Source organism: Eptatretus burgeri, chromosome 10 (genome assembly GCF_056783735.1).
Source record: "Eptatretus burgeri isolate ZD-2024b chromosome 10, Ebu_testis_v1, whole genome shotgun sequence".
In the NCBI taxonomy this organism is placed as follows: Eukaryota; Metazoa; Chordata; class Myxini; order Myxiniformes; family Myxinidae; genus Eptatretus; species Eptatretus burgeri.
The window spans coordinates 52,265,897-52,287,811 of record NC_140970.1 but is presented as its reverse complement, the minus strand read 5'-3'; the positions used below and the strand labels follow the sequence as shown (position 1 = coordinate 52,287,811).

At 42.5% G+C, this 21,915-nt stretch overlaps 1 long non-coding RNA gene across 14 annotated transcripts in view; it reads left to right on the top strand.

The window, feature by feature from the left end:
* LOC147018567 (uncharacterized) overlaps window positions 1-21,915 on the top strand; it is a 54,877-nt gene that overhangs the window by 17,079 nt on the left and 15,883 nt on the right. For 12 of the 14 annotated variants that reach the window (XR_015062453.1, XR_015062452.1, XR_015062450.1 and 9 more), the window contains 2 exons: window positions 19,422-19,509; window positions 20,160-20,299. This is a non-coding gene — a long non-coding RNA (uncharacterized LOC147018567). Of the gene's footprint in view, window positions 1-17,661; window positions 19,101-19,421; window positions 19,510-20,159; window positions 20,300-21,915 lie in introns of those variants that run through there. The other 2 variants (XR_015062451.1, XR_015062443.1) reach the window with 2 other exon arrangements.

Genomic DNA, 21,915 nt, shown 5'->3' with positions numbered 1-21,915 from the left:
TCAGGTGGGCCGAGGAAGGACCTTGCATGATGGAGGATTCCTAGTCGGCGACTGGCTTTGGAGGCGAGGTTTGAAATGTGGCTTTCCCAGGAAAGGTCATGGCAAATAGTGAGACCCAGGAGCTTGAAAGAAAGGACTTCTTCCAGAGGATTGTTGAGAAAGTGGATGGGGGGGGGGTTCTAAACGGTCCTTTCGAAGAGACATAGTGAGAGTGTGAGATTTGTCCGGATTGAAAGACATGTTCCACGTGTTGGACCAGTTTGTGATTTTATCCAGATCAGCAGTGAGCGAAGAAGCTGCTGCTTGCCGGTCTGAGGGATGACCGATGGTACGGCAGAGGGTGGAGTCATCAGCAAAGAGATATAGAGGATTTTCCAGAGGGTCGGAGAGATCATTGATGAAAACCAGAAAAAGAACAGGGCTACCTTAACGAACTCCAGCCTGGACAGGAAGGGGGGATGAAAGAACTCCATTTAGGGCCACACATTGACTGCGACAGGAGAGGAAGTCTGTGAGCCATGAGTGGAGATGGCCTTGGATACCATAGGAAGAGAGTTTGGTGAGTTGGGCAGGGTGCCAGACTGTGTCAAAAGCACATGATATATCCAGGGATATGGCTCGGATTTCCTGTCTGGCATTGAGGGCTTCCATCCATTGTTGGGAGAGCAGAAGCAGCATATCCAGGGTAGAGTTACCTGGTCTGAAACCAAATTGATGATCAGAAATCAAGCCATTGGAGAAGAGGAAGGATTTGATGTCTGAAGCGATGATGGATTCCATAACCTTGCTGGTGATTGGGAGAAGGCTGATTGGTCTGTAGTTGCAGGGATCTGTTTTTGCACCTTTTTGTGCAGGGCAGTGATGTTTGCTTACTTCCAAGCAGGTGGCAGATGGCCTTGAGCAAATAAGAGGGTGAATAGAACAGAGACAGGTGTGAGCAAGAGCAGAAGAGCAGGCTTTGGGGACACGTGGGCTGATGCCGTCTGGACCAGTTGCAGAATCTGAGTCGAGGTTTGACAGCAAACTCTCCACCTTGTCAGGAGAAAAGGACACAGAGTCCAGGGACAGTTGGGTGCGACTGGGTAAGGTGGGTAGAGAAAGTGATGGGTTTTGGACACAATTTTCATGTTGAAAATTTCATGTTTTCCTCAACTTTTTTTTTTGCCCTTTGTGTAACAGTTTGTGTTCCCACTTTGTGAGCCATGCATATATATATATATATATATATATATATATATATATATATATATATATATATATATATATATATATATATATATATATATCTTCTTCTTTCGACTGCTCCCGTTAGGGGTCGCCACAGCGGATCATCCGTATGATCCGCATAGTGATTTGGCACATGTTTTACGCCGGATGCCCTTCCTGACACAACCCAGGTCGCCTCTACATATATATATATATATATATATATATATATATATATATATATATATATATATATATATATATATATATATATATATACACACACAAATATATACTGCAACCTAGTTTTATATATACTGTAACCTAGTTTTATATACACTGTAACCTAGTTTTATATAAACTGTAACCTAGTTTATATATATATATATATATATATATATATATATATATATATATATATATATATATATATATATATATATATATAAATATATACCCTAACCTAGTTTTATGTAAACTGTAACCTAGTTTATATATATATATATATATATATATATATATATATATATATATATATATATATATATATATATATATATATATATATATATATATATATATATATATGTACTCTAACCTAGTTTTGTATAAACTGTAACCTAGTTTTATATACACTGTAACCAAGTTTTATATAAACTGTAGCCTAGTTTATATATATACTCTAACCTCGTTTTATATAAACTGCAACCTCGTATGTGTATATATGTATATATATATATATATATATATATATATATATATATATATATATATATATATATATATATATATATATATATATATATATACTGTAACCTAGTTTTATATAAACTGTATAATGAATATGTGCAAGTTCTCATTTGATCTGAAGCAGATGTTTTAAATATAGTTGTTTTAAATAAGATGGAGTTATAAAACTCATTCAAAAGACCTTTTTCCCCTTGAATACAGGCTTGTGTGAAAAGGCATGTTATTTCAGAAGGTAGGAATCAACTTCACCCCAAAACAGCTACCTTTATAGGGTTGGACAGGTGTGCCGGAAGCATTTCAGATTTGGGGTGTGGGGTTGGGGGGGGGTGAAATGAGTAAAGAGGTGCAGCCAAGTATCATTATCGGTCCACATCTCTTGAGTCGTATTGTAAAGTAATGGTTGGTGGTGAAAATAGTTCATCGGTACACCTAAGCTGTGCCCTAACCAGGGCCGGATTAAGACCTTCAGAGGCCCTAAGCACTGAAAAGATTATGGTACCCCCATATATACATATATATATATATATATATATATATATATATATATATATATATATATATATGTAATCCAAAATAAAAACAATACTAAACCGTAAAATGAAATTTTATTTTTCGAAATGCAACAAAACGTACAGTAAGTTAATTTACAGTAAATGCTACGGCATCAGTATTACATTGCTGAACAAAATGTGTAAAAAAAAATTTTCTTGGATATGTATTTTTTTTTCATTTATTGTGGGGCCCCCTTTTTGTGGGCCCTGGTTCAGCTGCAACATTTGCACCATGGTCCATTGTAAATCCGGCACTGGAAAAAAAAAACTGTGGGGCCCCTCTTCCCTTGAGGCCCTAAGCACGTGCTTATTTTGCTTAATGGTTAATCCAGGGCTGACCCTAACACCTGCACGAGTTAATTTTGAACCTTTAGATATCTCGAGATGTATTCTGTGTGCAACCTTCCCCCCTCCCCACCCCCCGTATTTTCTCAACGGATCTCCATGATTCACACAGGTGATCAATTTGATCCCAAAACTAGGAAAACACTACAACAGCACTAGGTGGAGCACATACCTCCAATAGGCTGAACAGTTTACATTTTGTATCCCACTGACAAGCCGGATTTGAATCCTGACCGGATCTGAATCCCGACCTGAACCAAAATCGAATCTGCTTCTTCTTGTCACCTGATCAACTCATCCAGCTAGTTTTGTCACAATGCATCTATAACTATTTGAGATATTGTGTGATGTATCATTTTTTAGCCTCATCTCTCAATGGGGAAAAATCACCGAAAAAGTTATAGTACCCAGATCCAGATCTGGATCTTCATCAACATGGAATAATTTCGTCTTTGTTGCACACCCAACCTGTCCACCAAATTTCGTCCGAATCCTTCTGTCACTTTTTGAGATATCCTGCTCATGGGTGAATACGTAACCTGCGTCTACCTACAGTTATGGGGGTAGCTAGAGAGAGCAATCGGAGATTTGCAGAGCCTGGCCAGAACTTGTTTTGTGTAGTTTTGTGTGCTAGCATGACGGAATTGATAATACATGTAATTAATATGCAATTATACAGAATTTATACATTCCAAAACATAATTAGTACGTAGTTAATAGATGTACTCATGTTCCAATAGTCCATAATTAATAGACAGGCACACAATTCAATAGTACATAATTATCCCCCCCTTCTCCCCACCCCTCCCCGGAGGGAGGGAGCGGGATATTGTAATCGTCCGGTTTGTTTGTCTGTTTGTTTGTCTGTCTGTCTGTTAGCAACTTTACGGCAAAACGGCTTTAGCAAACACTATCAAATTTAATCCACAGGTGGGTGATGAACCTTGGACGACCCCATTAACTTTTGGGTCCAATTGGATCAAAGGTCAAGGTCACGAAAAGATCAAAATCGTTTTTCGCTCATAACTTCGTCAAAAATGATCTGATTTACTTCAAACTAAACTTATAGTGAAAACTTATTCTGTTTGTCACTTATAATCGTACCCATTCCAAGAGTGCAAAATGCATATTTGTGAAGATCGGTAGGGTCCGAAGTTTTGGGGGTCATGGTCATCGGTCAAAATTACAAATTTTCCATTATAAATCAAAAAAGGTTAGGAATATGCGTGTTTACTATGGAAGACATATATCAAGACCTTTATTGGCTTTCATTTGACACCATGACCTTTGACCTTACGTGGCCTTGAAAGGTCAAAATCATTTTACGGTCATAACTTCGTCAAAAATGGTTTAATTGACTTCAAACTAAGACTAAAATATTCCTTATTCTATTCCTTATAATCAACATTCAGGTTAAGGATGTATCAAATTTAAATTTGATCCCCAAAATAACTTCATGCCTTAAATGGGCAGGTTTTTGTTGTGCCTGGCACCACTTGTTAGTAGATGTACTCGCTCCATTGGTGCGATTACTATTCATTGATTTTAATTAATTGGGGGGGGGAACGAGAGAGGAGAGAGGGCAGGGGGGAGGGAAAGCGAGGTGGGGAGAGCAACACGTCACCAAACATTTTTTTTTTCTATACCTTGTCGAGGCTCATATGAGATCTAACACACAACGTACAGCAAGGGGGGGGGGGATGAGACAAGAGGGGTGGGAGTGGGAAGGACAAAACAGTGGGGAACAGAGACATGAGATCTGTGGAAGGGAGAGGGATGGGACGGGGAACATTGGGTATACAAGATGGACACTACAGCGACTTTCAGGAAGGAAAGCAGGGAATATGAAGGAGGTGGGTTTGGGGTGGATTAACAAGGGTAGAAGAGATCGAGGATTTGGATGGGGGACGATAAGAGGTGGTGGTGAACAGCTGTTTTGAAGGCCTGGAGGAAATAATGGGATTGAACAGAGTGACTGAGTTTATTCCAAAGGCGGGAAAAAGAGGAATGAAAGAGTGAAGGTGAGCAGTGGTTCGTGATTTTGGTAGTTTTACCAGAAGGGGGTTGTTGGTGGACCTTGAGCGCCCTGCGGAAATATGGTGGAGAGAGAGAGGAGATGGTAGAAGACAGAAAGACCACTGACCTGCCTGTGGTGAGAGAGTGAGAGGCCCAAAGACTCAGGCTCATCGCGGGAGTTACCAATGATCCGAAATGCCTTGCTTTCCACTGCATGAAGCCGAGAAAGGTGATTGCTCTGCACTGCTAGAGAGGGGAGGGGTGCGAGAGAGAGAGAGAGAGAGAGAGAGAGAGAGAGAGAGAGAGAGAGAGAGAGAGAGAGAGAGAGAGAGAGAGAGAGAGAGAGAGAGAGAGAGAGAGAGAGAGAGAGTCGGGGGGGGGAGAAAGAAAAAAAAGAGAGAAAGGTGTGGAGTGGACGTGGCATGAGCAGAGAGAATGATTAATTATTGATATGTGACGCTTAATGACCAAACACAAAAAAAAACCTCAGAACAGTTGCACACACAACAACACGACAGAGTTTGTAAAGTAATCTGCTGGCACATCTGTAAAAAGTTTGAGATTACAGTTCCAGAAAATTTGTGGGAACATGTGGGAACAAGCAATCGCTGAAATCATCGAAGTACTGCTCACGTACGACCTAATGATCCCATGAAGCGTGAACATCGAAAACAAAGCGTTGCGACCAGATATACTTACATACAAAAAAAAGAAGAAGGCATTGCCAAATGAGGTGTTAAAACCAGTGATTTTGGACGAAACAATGCAGAAATCAAGAAAATGAACAAATACCTCAAGGATAAAGTCATAAGATCCAGGAAGCTGAAGAATGCCAAAGTTGTACCAGTGATAGTTAGAGCTATGGGAAGGATGACAACGAACCTCACAGAGACATTGAAAACCATCCATGGGAATATTACTACAAACAAACTACTGTTCAAAGCTGTCCGGGGCTCAGCGACAATCCTGAAGAGAGCCCTTGGCACAAAACTTTGAGAACAGAAAACTTCACTGCTTGGTCCATGGAGGACTCCATTATACATTCTGAAACCTGCATATGAAGATACCAATCAACGACATGCACACACACACACACACACACACACACACACACACACACACACACACACACACACACACACACACACACACACCTGGTAGGTCTCTGTTTCACCTCCTGAAACTCACCCACATGTGGAGATAGCAGACAACAGCAACTTGCTCATACACACACACGTGCCCACACTCACAAACACACACTCATACGGAGGTGGATATTTTGAGACCTGGGAGGGCTCCGTTCCACTTTCTGAAACCCCTATATGGAGATATACAACCAATGACCAATAACCAATTACACACACACACCAGTGTCAAGTGCCATTGTGGTAATAGCGAACGCAGTGAGCTTCACACTTAACGCGTGCACGTGAGAGAATAGGAAACAACAACAACAACAACAACAACACAATACCCCTGGCTATTTGGAATCTGTGTCGTTAGCTATCACCTTTTGCTTCCGGTTGTTGTTAAACGCTGTGCGGTGTATAAACACGATTGGGTTTTATTTCTATCTTGTGAATATTACTTAACGCGTGCACATGAGAGACTAGGAAACAACAAAAACAACACAATACCCTGGCAATTGTGAATCCGTGTCGTTGGCTATGACCCTTTTGCTTCCGTTTTTGTTTTGTTTCTGGTTTTTTTTTTGTTTCCGGTTTTTGTCATGGGGAATGATGCATGCCGGGAGATCATGACCGGAAGTGTTTATTTATTTATTCAATTATTTTTTTCCCAAAGCTAATTTTAATAAAGATACCTCCCGCATCATCAAAAAATATTTTTTAATCGTGATTTACATTATTTGATCGCTGATCCCGAATCCAGGCCGAAGTAACCGGAAATTGCAGCATCGAATGTAAGAAGAATTCTACGTTCACTTCTAGGATTTGCCTATTCCATATTAGCAAAATCACTTGTTCACTGTCATGTCCAAATATCAGCTTCCAAGCTCAAAAGGTGCCTGATACCGCCCTGACAAACAAGAAAGACAAGCCGGTAGGCGGACATGGGTAGTCGACTACCCAATAGAACCTGACGCGATGGGCCCGTTTGATGGGGAATGACCTGAGGATTAAGCACAAGAAAATTCATGATTCTAGCTTCAAGGGTTAATGCTGCAGATTGTTTTTTCGTTAAAATACCCCCACATTTAGAGGTTTTTCGGCCGTTGCTAGGCAACGGAGGGGTCCATAGCAACGGTTCTTTCTCACACATAACTAGGACATACCATGAACCTACCATACCAGTTTCATGTATATCTGACTCATAGTCTCTGAGATATAACGAACTTCGTTTTTTTATTGTTTTCGACCAGGGGTCATTCAAAGTCTATCTTCTCCGACAGTTTTCATAGGATCCGGCTGGAAGATTTTGACAATATGGCTGAATGTACTGCCCACAGTCGGTCGTGGCCCGATTTTTGATTTTCGAAAAAATTAATTTTTTATGATTTTTCAAAAATTTCAAAGTCCCGTTGCTAGGCAACCAAAGGGGCGTTAGCAACCAGTACCTACGCGGCACAACGAGGTCATAAACTGGTCCTACCACCCAAATCGAACAACTGCAAAGGGGTCAAAACCCCAGACAAACACACACACACACGGACAGACCGACACCACGACCAACAAATAAGGGTAGATCAATAGATCAAAAAAAAATTATTTAATGGAAAAAATTTTTTTTCCGAAAAAAATTTTTTTGACTCGATCGACTACCCAAAAACGAATGGAGTAAATACTGTACTCCCTTCCTTCGGTGCCCAGCGATGACGTCATGCATCCCCTGGATATGGAATTAGGAAGGAGCAGTGTACAATGAACAAGTCTCGAGAGGTATGTTCAAAGTACACTGCCCCCATCTATACTAATAATAGGCAATGTGTGTGTCTCCTCCATAACTCCAAAACCATAAAACCTAGCAGCCTGAAACTTTGCATGCATATGAAGAAAACTATAAGGAAGTGTACAAGTAAAAATTGGGTGTTTGGGTTAATTAAAACACCCCTTTTGAAGATAATTAACGGCCCTATTTAATTGTATCCTTCATCAGGCGATCCTCGGTCACCTTGCTCATTGGGGTCTTCAGGCGTTTCCTGGGTAACCTTGCTGGGGTCTGAAGCCGCCATGTTGTTTAGCCAGCTCAACCATGCCTTGACTTGTAACAGGCCGCAACGATTTCTTAACGATAAAGTTGTTTTTTTCACTTTCCTCACTCATATTATCGAATGCCTGTTCATCATAGCTACGAATCACTGGGTACATTGCAATGTTTATAAACACCTGGAGCCATCAGAGTCCGTTGCTTTATTTCATTTGTGCACATGCGATCACCGCAAGTATCTCTTAAACTGAGGAGAATTACAAAATTTAATCTGCAGAATCGAACTTACAAGCAGTTCCGACTCCTAGAAAAGTGTTCATTTGTCCAATTCGGACATATGTGACATCCCGGGCATCTCCGGGAGGTGTATGTTGAATATGATGGTTCGGTGAATGCCAATTGCGTGCCAAGAGAGCCGTTTCTTATCAACCGTTTCGTTGGAGTGCTTGCTTGAATGCTTAAGCCACTTGGCGAGCACTCTCCAAGCTGATTGGTTGTTCGTTTCCAGAAAAAGTAACCGTGCTTTCAATCTCACATTGATTAGACGTTCGTTTCAGCCTTTGTTGGGTCCCGCGGTGCCGTGCAGTGGGTGCCTCCGGAGGTGTCTCATCCACTGAAAATGTGCATTTTTATTTTTAAAGGACATCGCTTTGTTTAACCTCATTGTGTGATCTCCTTTTGTAATCCACCTCGCACTTCGACATCGATACTTATTTTAAAATACAATGAGGTCCATCCGACCAGGTGTTCACCATGTTTGTTCTAGCTATGAAGGCATAAAGTATAGGTCGACATTTTGTGCTCTGTGGCTTGATACATTTTTGAATTGAATTTCGCTAATTTCCCACTTTAAATGTAATCCTCTTTCAAAGAACGCAGTTTCAAGGTAAATATTTGTGCTTTTCGTTTTTATTTACTTTATGCGTATATACACACTAATATGGAATAGGGAAAGCCGAGAAGCGAACGTAGAATTCTTCTTACATTCGATGCTGCAATTTCTGGTTACTTCGGCCTGGATTCGAGATCAGCGATCAAATAATGTAAATCACGATGAAAAATTATTTTTTGATGATGCGGGAGATATCTTTATTATAAAATTAGGTAGACTTAAAACTGCTGGAGTATTTACTCTCTAGTTTTGTTGTTAATTTTTTAGTCATAAAGGTGTGATTGGGTATACTATAGATCAAATGAATTATTTGTGCATTTCTATAACCGTGATAACACTACTTCATATTACCTCAAAATTACCTTAACAACAACAACTACACCGCCTAGAACAGGATCTCATCTGAAAAAATAAATATTACCTCAACATTACCTTCACAACAACTACCTCACCTAGAACAGGATCTCATCTGAAAAAAAAAATTTTCATAACAAATACACCACCTAGAACAGGATCTCATCTAAAAAAATTAATATTACCTCAACATTATCTTCACAACAACAACTACACCGCCTAGAACAGGATCTCATCTAAAAAAATAAAATATTACCTCAAAATTACCTTCACAACAACTACATCGCCTAGAACGGGATCTCATCTAAAAAAATTAATATTACCTCAACATTACCTTCACAACAACAACTACACCGCCTAGAACAGGATCTCATCTAAAAAAATTAATATTACCTCAACATTATCTTCACAACAACAACTACACCACCTAGAACAGGATCTCATCTAAAAAAATAAAATATTACCTCAAAATTACCTTCACAACAACTACATCGCCTAGAACGGGATCTCATCTAAAAAAATTAATATTACCTCAACATTACCTTCACAACAACAACTACACCGCCTAGAACAGGATCTTATCTAAAAAAATTAATATTACCTCAACATTATATTACCTTCACAACAACTACACCGCCTAGAACAGGATCTCATCTACAAAAATAAATACTAGAAGTGAACGTAGAATTCTTCTTACATTCGCTTCTGACTTTACCTATAACTTTTTCACAACTGTATATGCAATTTCCGGTTACTTCGGCCTGGATTCGGGATCAGCGATCAAATAATGTAAATCACGATTAAAAATTATTTTTTGATGATGGGGGAGATATCTTTATTAAAATCAGTGGAGGAAATATACACCATGTCTGATATTATTTGGGTCTTTCATGTCTCCGATGATGCCTTTATCTCCCGGCATGCATCATTCCCCGTGCAAAAACCGGAAGCAAATAAAAACCGGAAGCAAATAAAAACCGGAAGCAAAAGGGTCATAGCTAATGACACGGATTCCAAATTGCCAGGGTATTGTGTTGTTGTTGTTTCCTATTCTCTCATGTACACGCGCTAAGTATGAAGCTCAATATGTTTGCTATAAAGGGTTTATTTATTTATTGACTAATCAATTAATTATTTAATTTTTCGATGAATGACTTGATTTTCAAAAAGTTACAGATTCGGATGAAACAGTGGTTGGTTCGGTATGCTATAAGCCAATTGATTACGAAATTAATTATTTTACGATTATTATTTATTTATTCTAATGACGCATTTCAGTTCATCAATCAATTATTGTATTGTTAATCAATCAAATCAGTTAATCCGGATTTTTCAGGGAGCCTAGGGTGGGGAAGCCGAAAGTCCAAGGAGTTCAGGGTTCAAAGACTTAATATATACCGATAACAAAAAAAAACGTTTACTCCCAATTCCGTCTGAAAGGTGGCATCGCTGAGCGCCAAAGGCTCCCCGGCAATGTCAAGTGCTGGAGGATTTATTATTTATTTACTTATTTGGCATGGGGGGCAGTGTACTTTGAATGTACCTCAACTTGTTTGTTTGTTTGAGTGCAGGATATATCAAATAGTTGTGGATGTATTCAGATGAAATTTGGTGGACTGGTTGGGTGTGTGACGAGGACAAATTGATTCAATTTTGGTGAAGATCCGAATCCAGATCCAGATCCGAGAATTTTTCAATTCGTAAGTGATTCTTCACCATTGAGAGATGAGGCCAAAAACAATATATAGCATGATGTATCAAAACCTTATTGGGCCCGATATGTTCTGCTGGAACAGGCATTGCGTGGCGGAGGTATGCGCTCTTCCGAGCGCCCATAGTTATCACTGTCATTATCATTATGTGCCGTTATCATAATAATTATTATTACTCGTCCCACCCTTAGCTGACGGAAGTTGAACAACATAACTTGTATTTATTGCCTTGGAAACATGATGTACTCTCACAGACTCATAAAAGTATATAATCAAAATATTATATCTGATTTGAGAATCGGATCTCGTGGACTAAATAAGTGTTGAAATCTGTTGTGAAATCTAAAAAAATTAACAAATTAGCAATTTTTATAACCAACTGTATTTATGTAAGCAAAGCATTAAGCTTAACTCTTTCTTTTTTTTACTGTTCAGACAATTATTTTGACTGAGGAAAACATTAATGAATGTCCAGAAAGTGGAACTTCATCGAGTGCAACAAAAATAATTAACCAACAGGATCAAAGCTGTTTTGCAAGCCATGGCGATACAGCCCACAGGAGTCTTTTTTTTCGGCAATTACAAACGCAGTTTGTTTCTTTCACCTATTTGTGTGATGTACTTTCTTTATAAAAGATTCATGTAAATATATTAACCCTTTGAACCCGAGTGACCATTTTACCAGCCACTATTCAAGCTACCATATACCCGAGTGGCTGGTTTGCCGGCCGCTATTCAAACCTTCATGTACCCAAGCAGCTGGTTTACTGGCCGCTACTTAATCCTCTATATACCAGAGCAGCCGGATTTTTCTCCAATGAGCCTAGGGTGGGAGTCCAAGAAGCTGAGTTCAAATGGTTAATATATACCGATAACGAAAAATTATTAAAGGTATATATTAATGTATTACTCACTCGCTGAAAATGTGCAATTTCATTTTATGCATTTCCTATTTTATACGATCTGCTTTCATTATACGACCTGTCACTTTGACATGGATAGATACATATAAAAATTTAACGTTTTGTTGGAGTGCTTGCTTCAGTGTTTAAGCCACTTGGCATGTGCTCTGCAAGCTTCGATCTCTTCAAGCTTCCATGGCGGTACTGCAGCTCGGTTCTCCATGGGGATTTTTCCAGAATTAGGAAGGCAAAATAAATTCGATGATTGCAATGAGAAAACTAAAAGGGCGTTCGAGAGAGAACGTACCTCCGCCGTGTAATGCTTGATCCACGAGAACATATCGGGCCCAATAAATTTTTGAAATATGCTATATAATGTTTTTGGCCCTTTTTCTCAATGGTGAAGAATCACTTTAAAAATTAAATAATTCTCGTTTCCTGATCCAGATTCAGATCTTAACCAAAATTGAATTACATCTTCCTTGTCACACATGCAACCTGCCCACCAAATTTCATCTGCATCCGTGCACAACTTTTTGAGATATTCTGCACACAGACAAAGAGACAAATGAAAACTCACTCAGTGACAACTTGTCGAAACAGAACGGCTCTCGGGAGAGCACATACCTCCACCAGAATGAATACACCCAACCTGTCCAAGTTTCATTCTATCCGTCCACAACATTTTGAGATATCCTGCACACAGAAAAAGAGACAAATGAAAAATCACTCAGTGACAACTTGTCGAAACAGAACGGCTCTCGGGAGAGCACATACCTCCACCAGAATGAATGCACCCAACCTGTCCAAGTTTCATTCTATCCGTCCACAACTTTTTGAGATATCATGCAATGTTGTTTTTAGCCCCATCTCTCAATGGTGAAAAATCAGTTAAAAATGAAATAATTCTCGTATCCAGATCTGGATTCAGATCTTCACCAAAATTGAATCAATTCTTCCTTGTGGCACTTCCAACCTGTCCACCAAGGTTTGTGTGAATCTATCCATAACCTTTCGAGATATTGTGCTATATATCGTTTTTAGCCCTATTTCTCAATGATGAAGAATCACTTTAAAAATTCTCAGATTCGGATCTGGATTCAGGCCTTCACCAAAATTAAGTGTTGCTGTCGCCTTGGCCGGTCGCCTACACACAAAAAAAAAAAAATCAGAATGATTTCTTGAAAACTGTAGCCAAAAATCGTGTGACAGACACTACAGACCAACATACTCAGTGAAATTTTTTTTCAAGTCACAAACAAACAGACAGAGAGGGGTGAAAACATAACCTCCTTCACCTTTGGTGGCGGAGGTAAATATGTTTTCAGTTCCAAAGCGATGAATCGCCACATTACGGCAGGATAGCCGAGAGGTATGCACACTCGCTCTAAGCTGTCAACCCTGGGTTCAAATCCCAACCCAGCTATAAATTGTCATCCTGATGTTTCACAGGCAGGCTGATTCATCAATGTGTCTGCTTTCCCTCAGTGGATGTTAAACTGGGCGTCACATCTGCCAGCAGTAGTTGTTAGTTGGTGCATGTTGCACATCTCATGGTGTCCTCCACAAAGAGTAGGTGAACTATTATCAGCACCATGTCCAAATCCAAATTCCTACTCTGAAGCATTGCTAGGAAACCAATGCCAAACCAACAAGCATAACCCATGCCAAAAGACTGTTTCAGCAGTACCAACATTCTGAACGGCAAGGCCAACATCAGAGGTGTGCAGCATTCGTTAGACTCCTATGGCCCTTATCTCCCCTAGCTGTTATCTTGTGAACCTTTTTTGAAATTGATGTAAAATTGTTCAATCGATCAGGTTATAATGCATTTTTTTTTTTAAAGAAAAATGGGACTGAACTCCTTGCACCCTTGCCTCTCTTCCTGGATCTGTCCATATCTTGAGAGAATAGAAGTTGCCATACAATCTGTGATTTGGGAGATTTTGGGCACAGTCGTTTTTATTTCTTTATTTATTTTAGGTTATTTCTCCAAAATAAGCTTAAAGTGGGTCCCAGTGTCTGTCCATTTGTCCGTGTCGGTTAACATTTGACTAAAACATCTTCTCCTCACAAACTACTCGACCGATATGGACCAAATTTGGTACGATGCATCAGAACAGTAAGATCTCATGGGGTTGTGCTCCCTATCTGGATGTGCATCCGATAAAGGGGTTTAAACGGGGAGTTTGCTCCAAATATTGGTCTTTTGTTCAAAAATCTTCTTCTTCGAAACCGTCAGACAGATCCAGACCAAAATCGGCACGAGGCATCGGGACCATGCCCTAACCTTAAGTTGTGCTCCTCATGGCCGTATCTCCCCCAGAAATGGGCCATGGACCCCTCCCGAATCTTTCATTTTCATGAAAACATCTTCAAAATAACTACCTGAATGATATGGACAAAATTTGGTATGATGCATCAGGACAGTAAGGTCTCATAGGGTTGTGCTCCCCATCAGGATCCACCCATTTAACCGGGGTTAATGTGGGGTTTTGCCCCAAATATTCATATTTCATTCAAAAATCCTTTTCTCAAAAACCAACGAATGGATCCACTTTATCGGTCCTGTCTCCGGTCACCCCACCTGTTGAGGAACTAACCATCAGTCCCCCACGGGCCTATTCATCTCATAGCTGTGGTGAATTGAGGTGAATTGAGGGACATGACGCGGGATCACATGTTGTGCGTCTCGCGTATAAGGGGAGGTCTCTGCGGCACGAGTGGTTGTCCCCGGGGCATTGCCATTTACATCGGCTGTTCACTTGATGCTCGTTAACTGAAGGTGCTCATTGACTGGTGAGAATGGAGATTATATCGAACTCCGTGCTTACGCGGATTTATTCTGCAATGATTAATCGCACATGTATACGTTACTGCTTATGTACTCCTAGCTGAACCTGTATTCCCCGGTGTGCCCGTAGAAGCGGCTCCAATCAAATGGAATAAAGCCTAAACTCTGAAGGTTCATCTCTCGCTCTCATTTCAATTTCTTCCATTTAATTTTCTCGGCTCTCTCAACCAACGATGGACAAGATCTACAAACCAGAGAGGTTCGACGCAGACCCAAACGCGACTGACGCAGAAATGAAATGGTCGCATTGGTTCTGTTCCTTCTCACACTATCTGACCATCATCGAGGAAGGAGCCGACAAATTTGCCGCTCTCGTGAATCATGTCTCGCCCAGCGTGTACAGGCTCTTCTCGGAGTGCGACACTTACGAAGCAGCGATCGACGTGCTGCAAGCGCTCTACGTGAAGCCCAAGAACGAGGTATACATACGACATCTTCTCAACACACGCAAGCAAGCAGCCGGGGAGACAATCGATCAGTTCCTGCAAGCTCTGAATCAGCTGGGAAAAGACGGCAGCTTCCGGGCCGTAAACGCCGAGGAACACCGAAAGGAAGCCACACGGGAGGCATTCATCCAAGGACTCAGATCAGCCCACATACGGCAACGCTTACTAGAGAAAGCGCAACCCACTCTTGACAAGGTAGTCGATCAGGCACGAGCGATGGATACGGCTCAGCAGCAATCTGAGTCATTTGGGACACCGATGCTGCTAATGAACGCTGCTACGGTGGGAACTCAAGGAACCCCACTGGCACAGACACAGCCAGACATAGGGGATGGAGAAACACCCGAGGAGCCGGATACCCAGACCTCGTCAAACTCCTCAGCAACTGCTCCGGTTGGTAAATGCTTCTTTTGTGGGTACAAAAGGCATCCTCGTCAAAAATGTCCCGCCAGAGATGCCACATGCATGAATTGCGACAAGAAAGGGCATTATGCCAGGGTATGTAAATCTACTCTAAGGAGAAATAAACCCACTTCTGCGGCTCTCTACTCGCAGAATAAATTAACTGCAGCCTCCCCGGGGAATCTATCCAAGGCTATCATCAACGTACGAATTAACGGGCATATGGCTGAGGCACTGATTGATACCGGTAGCTCTGAAAGTTTCGTCAACAGCTCGCTAGTGAAGGGCAGGAAATGGGTAATCCACCCGACTGACAATACGGTATGCATGGCCGCCACCTCACTACAATCCCGCGTACGAGGGTACTGCAATGTTGAATTGGACGTAAAAGGGTACACGCATCGGGATGTAAGGGTACTGGTGCTTCGTGATTTGTGCGCAGACGTACCTCTGGGTCATAATGTCCTCAAGCAGCACACGAGCGTCGAAATACCCTTTGGAGGAAGCAAACCTCGTCTAATTTTAAATGCGTTGACCACCGCGGAGGTGACGTCCCCAGCTGTTCGCTAACTTGTCGCCGGTCTGCAAACCGATAGCGATCAAATCGCGGCGATATACCACTGCTGACATGAATTTCATCACTCGAAACCAAGCGATTACTGGAAGAGGGAATTATAGAACCGAGCGATTCGCCATGGCGCGCACAGGTGTTAGTAACCAGCAGTCAGAACCATAAGAAACGAATGGTTGTCGATTATTCCCAAACGGTCAATCGCTTCACCCAACTCGATGCCTACCCCCTGCCGCGCATAGACGAGATGGTCGAACGCGTGGCCAATTATAAGGTATTCAGTACCATCGACTTGCGAAGCGCCTATCATCAAATTCCCATCCGAGAGGAAGACAAACCTTACAGTGCATTCCAGGCAGGGAGGCGCCTCTACCAATTCAGGAGAATACCTTTCGGTGTCACGAATGGGGTAGCTTGCTTCCAACGGGTTATGGACGACATCATCTCAGATGAAAACCTCAAAGACACTTTTGTTTACGTGGATAATGTCACAGTGTGCGGTAGGGATCAGAGGGAACATGATAGGAATCTGGACAGATTCTTGAGCATTGCTAGAAAATATAATCTGACTCTCAACTACGAGAAATGCGTATTCTCGGCAAGGTCAATTGACCTTCTCGGCTACACAATAGCCGACGGCACAATTAAGCCTGATCCTGAGCGATTGCGCCCGCTCCGTGAGCTTCCACCACCTCAGGACTTGCAAACAATGCGCCGGGTGATCGGGATGTTCGCTTACTATGCGAGATGGATTTCGCAATACTCCGAGAAAATACATCCCCTAGTGCATTGCAAAACTTTCCACCAGATGCCGCTGTTGTAAGAGCTTTCCACAACCTCAAGGATGATATCAGTAAGTCCGTGGTTTTATCGATCGACAGCTCGGTGCCCTTCGTGGTGGAAACCGACGCTTCAAATCACGCCATAGCTGCTACACTTAATCAGTCTGGGCGGCCGGTCGCGTTCTTCTCGAGAACTCTCTCTAGAAGCGAGCAGAGACACTCAGCGATAGAGAAGGAAGCGTACGCCATCGTCGAAGCGCTGCGGAAATGGAGACATTATTTACTGGGAAACCACTTCACGCTCGTTACGGACCAACGATCCGTGGCATTCATGTTTGATGGGAAAAATAACGGGAAAATTAAGAATGAAAAAATTATGAGATGGCGGATAGACCTAGCTTGCTACAGTTACGACATTGTTTACCGGCCCGGGAAAGAAAACCCTGCTGCAGATACCTTCTCCCGGGTCTACAGTTCGGCAACAATCAGTCAGGCTTTGCAAGACCTCCATGTGTCTCTGTGCCACCCGGGGGTAACCAGGATGGCACATTTCGTGCGCAGACAAAATCTTCCCTATTCTGTTGAAGATATTAAACAAATGAATGCTTCATGCCCTGTTTGTGCTGAACTAAAACCCAGATTCTATGGCGCGGCATCTGGCAGACTGATCAAGGCCACTTCCCCTTCTCGAGAGACTAAACATCGACTTCAAAGGGCCCCTGCCGACCGAGACAGACAACAGATACATATTCACCGTTGTTGATGAATATTCAAAGTTCCCTTTCGCATTTCCGTGCTCGGATATGACCTCGGGCACTGTCGTGAAATGTCTCTCTGACCTCTTCGCTATGTTTGGGAGACCTTCGTACATACATTCAGACAGAGGGCCGTGTTTCATGTCGGCCGGGCTAAAACAATTCCTACTAGAGCTCGGCATAGCAACTAGTCGAACGACGGGTTACAACCCACAGGGAAACGGGCAGGTGGAATGGTATAATGGAGTTATTTGGAAAGCCGTAACTCTGGCGCTGAAATCGAGAGGACTGGGCCCCGAGCGGTGGGAGGTTACCCTTCCCGACGCTCTGAATTCCATACGCTCTTTGCTCTGCACGTCCACCAATGCCACTCCTCACGAACGAATGTTTACTCACCAACGACGTTATGTTGACGGTCAAACGGTGCCCAACTGGCTGACCCATCCCGGTACAGTGTTCATGAAACGCCCGGTACGACAAAGCAAGTATGAACCCCTGGTGGAGGGGGTCGAACTCATTGACACTAATCCAGAGTATGCTCATGTCAGGCTCCCGGATGGCAGGGAGACCACTGTGTCGGTTCGCCATCTGGCTCCCTCAGGTACTCCTCCCGCAGGTACACCACCTTCTGGCACTCCTCCTTCTGACATTTCCCCCCCAGGTGTTCCCCCCCCCCAGGAACTCCGCCGGGCGACGGGGCTGCCGCGTTCCACCCGAGAGCGATCGAGGAGTCATCCCCGGCATAAGTCGAGGCTCACCAAGAGGATCGGGAGTCTCCCTCAAGTGAAACTGCCGTTTACTCCCGGAGAGGTCGACGAATAAGGCCCCCTCGACGACTCAATCTGTAAAGGGGATTAACGGCATTCTCGCTGCTCATGCTCCTATATGCTCATTATATCATATATCGATGCTCATTTCCATGCTCCTACAACTCAAAATAATCACTGCTTGGCATGTATGCTTCTGTAGACCTATTAGTCCGCGTTGCTTGAAATGTATACTCCTATAGTGCTAAAGCAATCATGGTGTGTAAGATGGGCCCCTAGTTACATTTTAAAGGTGGGGAGAATGTGGTGAATTGAGGTGAATTGAGGGACATGACGCGGGATCACATGTTGTGCGTCTCGCGTATAAGGGGAGGTCTCTGCGGCACGAGTGGTTGTCCCCGGGGCATTGCCATTTACATCGGCTGTTCACTTGATGCTCGTTAACTGAAGGTGCTCATTGACTGGTGAGAATGGAGATTATATCGAACTCCGTGCTTACGCGGATTTATTCTGCAATGATTAATCGCACATGTATACGTTACTGCTTATGTACTCCTAGCTGAACCTGTATTCCCCGGTGTGCCCACAGAAGCGACTCCAATCAAATGGAATAAAGCCTAAACTCTGAAGGTTCATCTCTCGCTCTCATTTCAATAGCTATGTCAATTTCGAGTTGCATTTTTGTGGTAATTCCAAGTTGTTCTGAGGTCACTCGTATTATTTTGCCCGATGTTACATCAGGTTGTTTGCCATTGCCTTCCAATGCAGAGTTAGTGTTAATTTAATCTTCTCTCCAAAATGAGAATAGAGTTATATTGCAATGCCCCACCTACATTGCACCAGGGGAAATCTTTATCCAAAAACCAAACAAATTTGTGAAGAGGGAACATTTATTTGAACTGTCGGCAATAACTGTATGGCTTGCGTGCGTGTTGTATGTGCATTGTGCAGGGTTGTGATGGCTCCTTCAAATGACGTGAATCCGAAGGAATTCAAGAGCGCAGCTGTTTTTGATGGCATAAAAGAAAAGTTGAAGCAGGTATACCTTGCACTGGGTCCTTGATGTTATGATTAATGATGTTGTTTATGGAAAATAATGTGCTGAAACAGATTCCCCTCCTTTCTTTTGGCCTTCATTTAGTACAAAGGTTGTCTTGGAAATGCTTTAGTGACACAGATCTCTTGTCCATGGGTGATTTTCGTTGTGCAGCACCAAGCAAATGATTGTATCGTCACTGAAGCTTGACTATGCTCCTTAGGCAGTGCCTACCCCCCCCCCTCCCCAAATAGATAAGGGCAGTAATCTTCAAATTTGACTGGGGAACCACCACACAGTGGCCTTCCATTTTCGAAATGTAACATTGGACCTTTAAAGGCCACAAGGCAATGCTTGCAAATGGAACAGCTGTCTTAATGTCTCCTCCAAAATATAGCGTATTCATAATTTCAACGCCTCGACAGCAAAGCACCAGGGAGGAATTTTTCACAAGTTGTGCTACTGACATTTACATATATTATTCCATGACCTGAAAATACCTTAAGTTTCCATTGAATGCACACCCCATCCTGCCATGGTGATGTGGTCACCTACCTGGCTGTACATATCTGTTAAAACCTCAAGTGTTGCTCTCCATATTTTGAGATGGGAGAAAGTGGTCTGTTCATTTAATTATCTGTTATTGTGTGCAGGAGGGGAAAACAGCTTGTTGGAAAGGTTGGAGCTGTGTTTGCTTTCCATGTAACTAACGGTCCAGGGGGGGAAGAAAGCCACTGGGTGGTTGATTTGAAGAACGGCAGTGGCTCGGTGGACCTTGTCTCAAATGATAAACGTAAGCAAATGTGCATTTGATTTCCTGTTGGACATTGCTTTGTACGTGCCTCCTTGAAGGTCTTCAAAGCTGAGTTTTCCGGATTGGATCCGTCTTGTCATTCTGTTGTTGTTTCATCCCCGTGTTGCTAATTGTGCTTTCTTCCAATTTCCTTGTCTTAATCGTACCTTGTTGGTGTGTATTATCAAATTCCGTATCCTTGCGAGTGTTGGGCCTACACCCCAAGGCCTCAGCTAGTGAACGTGCCCATTCTGTCTCTAATCTGCCATGTGCCTCATTCAGCATATTTTTACGCAAAGTATTATCCTGTCATGCTCCTCAACTTTCTAATACCAAAAAACCTCATTTAACTCCAAAAAAAAAAAAAAAAATCACAAACATCTTACATGTTCTTCTTCTTTTTCATCTTGAGCTGTACCTCTTCTTCACACAGTTTCTTTCTCAATCCTATCGATCGGAAACGCTCGGTCCATCGACCATCCCTCCATACTTAGAGCATGGCTTTTCTCCTTATTTCACCCCTCTCATGATACCTATCTTCATGTATCTGAATTGGGGATCATGAGAAGTCCTTTCTGCAAAGGTTGCTTACACATGACCATCAACTCCCCTGCACATCCATTAACCATGTGAAACCCCTCCATGCCAGTACCCTCTCCCTGGTCTTCACGTCCGCATCCTCCTGCCTCCACCTATTCCGTGTCCCCAAACTCAGCGTTCCTCCACCCCAGGTCCCCCCCTCTCTGAATCCCCATGCCCTGCCCCCAGTTTTCCCCTCACCCCACCCCTTCCCAGCATCTTCCTCACCCTGCCCACTCGCAGATTACCCCTCACCGGGCTCCTTCCATCTTGCTGAAGTATGCTTCCCCTCCATCCCTTCCATCAAATGATACCAGAACCAACTCTGCTCATGAAAAGGCCAAATGCCTCAATTCTGTGTTTGCTTCCACAGAGTTTGGCCCCAACCCCTCACTGACTGTACACACCATATCCAGTCACACCCAACCGCTCCTGGACTTTGGTGTTTTCACCTGAGAAGATAGAGAAGTTTCTGGCAATCCTTGACTGATTCTGCAAATGTACATCTCGTAAAGAGAAGTATACGTTTATTTTTTAAGAGAAGTACATGCGTCTTAAAAACCCACTCTGCTGCTCTTGCACATCCTCTTTCTGCTCACCCTATCATTTTCTTCCTTCTACTGTGAAGTCAGCCAACATCACTGTGTCACGTAAACGTGGTGCAAAAACAATTTTAATGTCCATAAACAGGATTACTTTACTGACAAAAACTTACTGACCTCCTCTACTGTCATAGCCAAAATGTGTGGCTCTCACTGGGATCCTCTCATCTCCTCTCCTCTCCCTATCAAGGCTGGAGTGCCCCAAGGCAGTGTTCTGGGCCCAGTCCTATTCCTAATCTTCATCAACGATTTTATGACTCTCAGGAAAATCACCTTTGTCTCTTTCCTGATTACTCCACCCGCTGTCGTAACATTCCTCATCCTTTATATAGGCGCAGGCAGTAGTCTTTTCCCCTCTCTGCACATATCGATAGAATCAGGTCCTACATTTGGAATATATCTTTCAATCCTGAAAAATCTGACACACCCACTCCA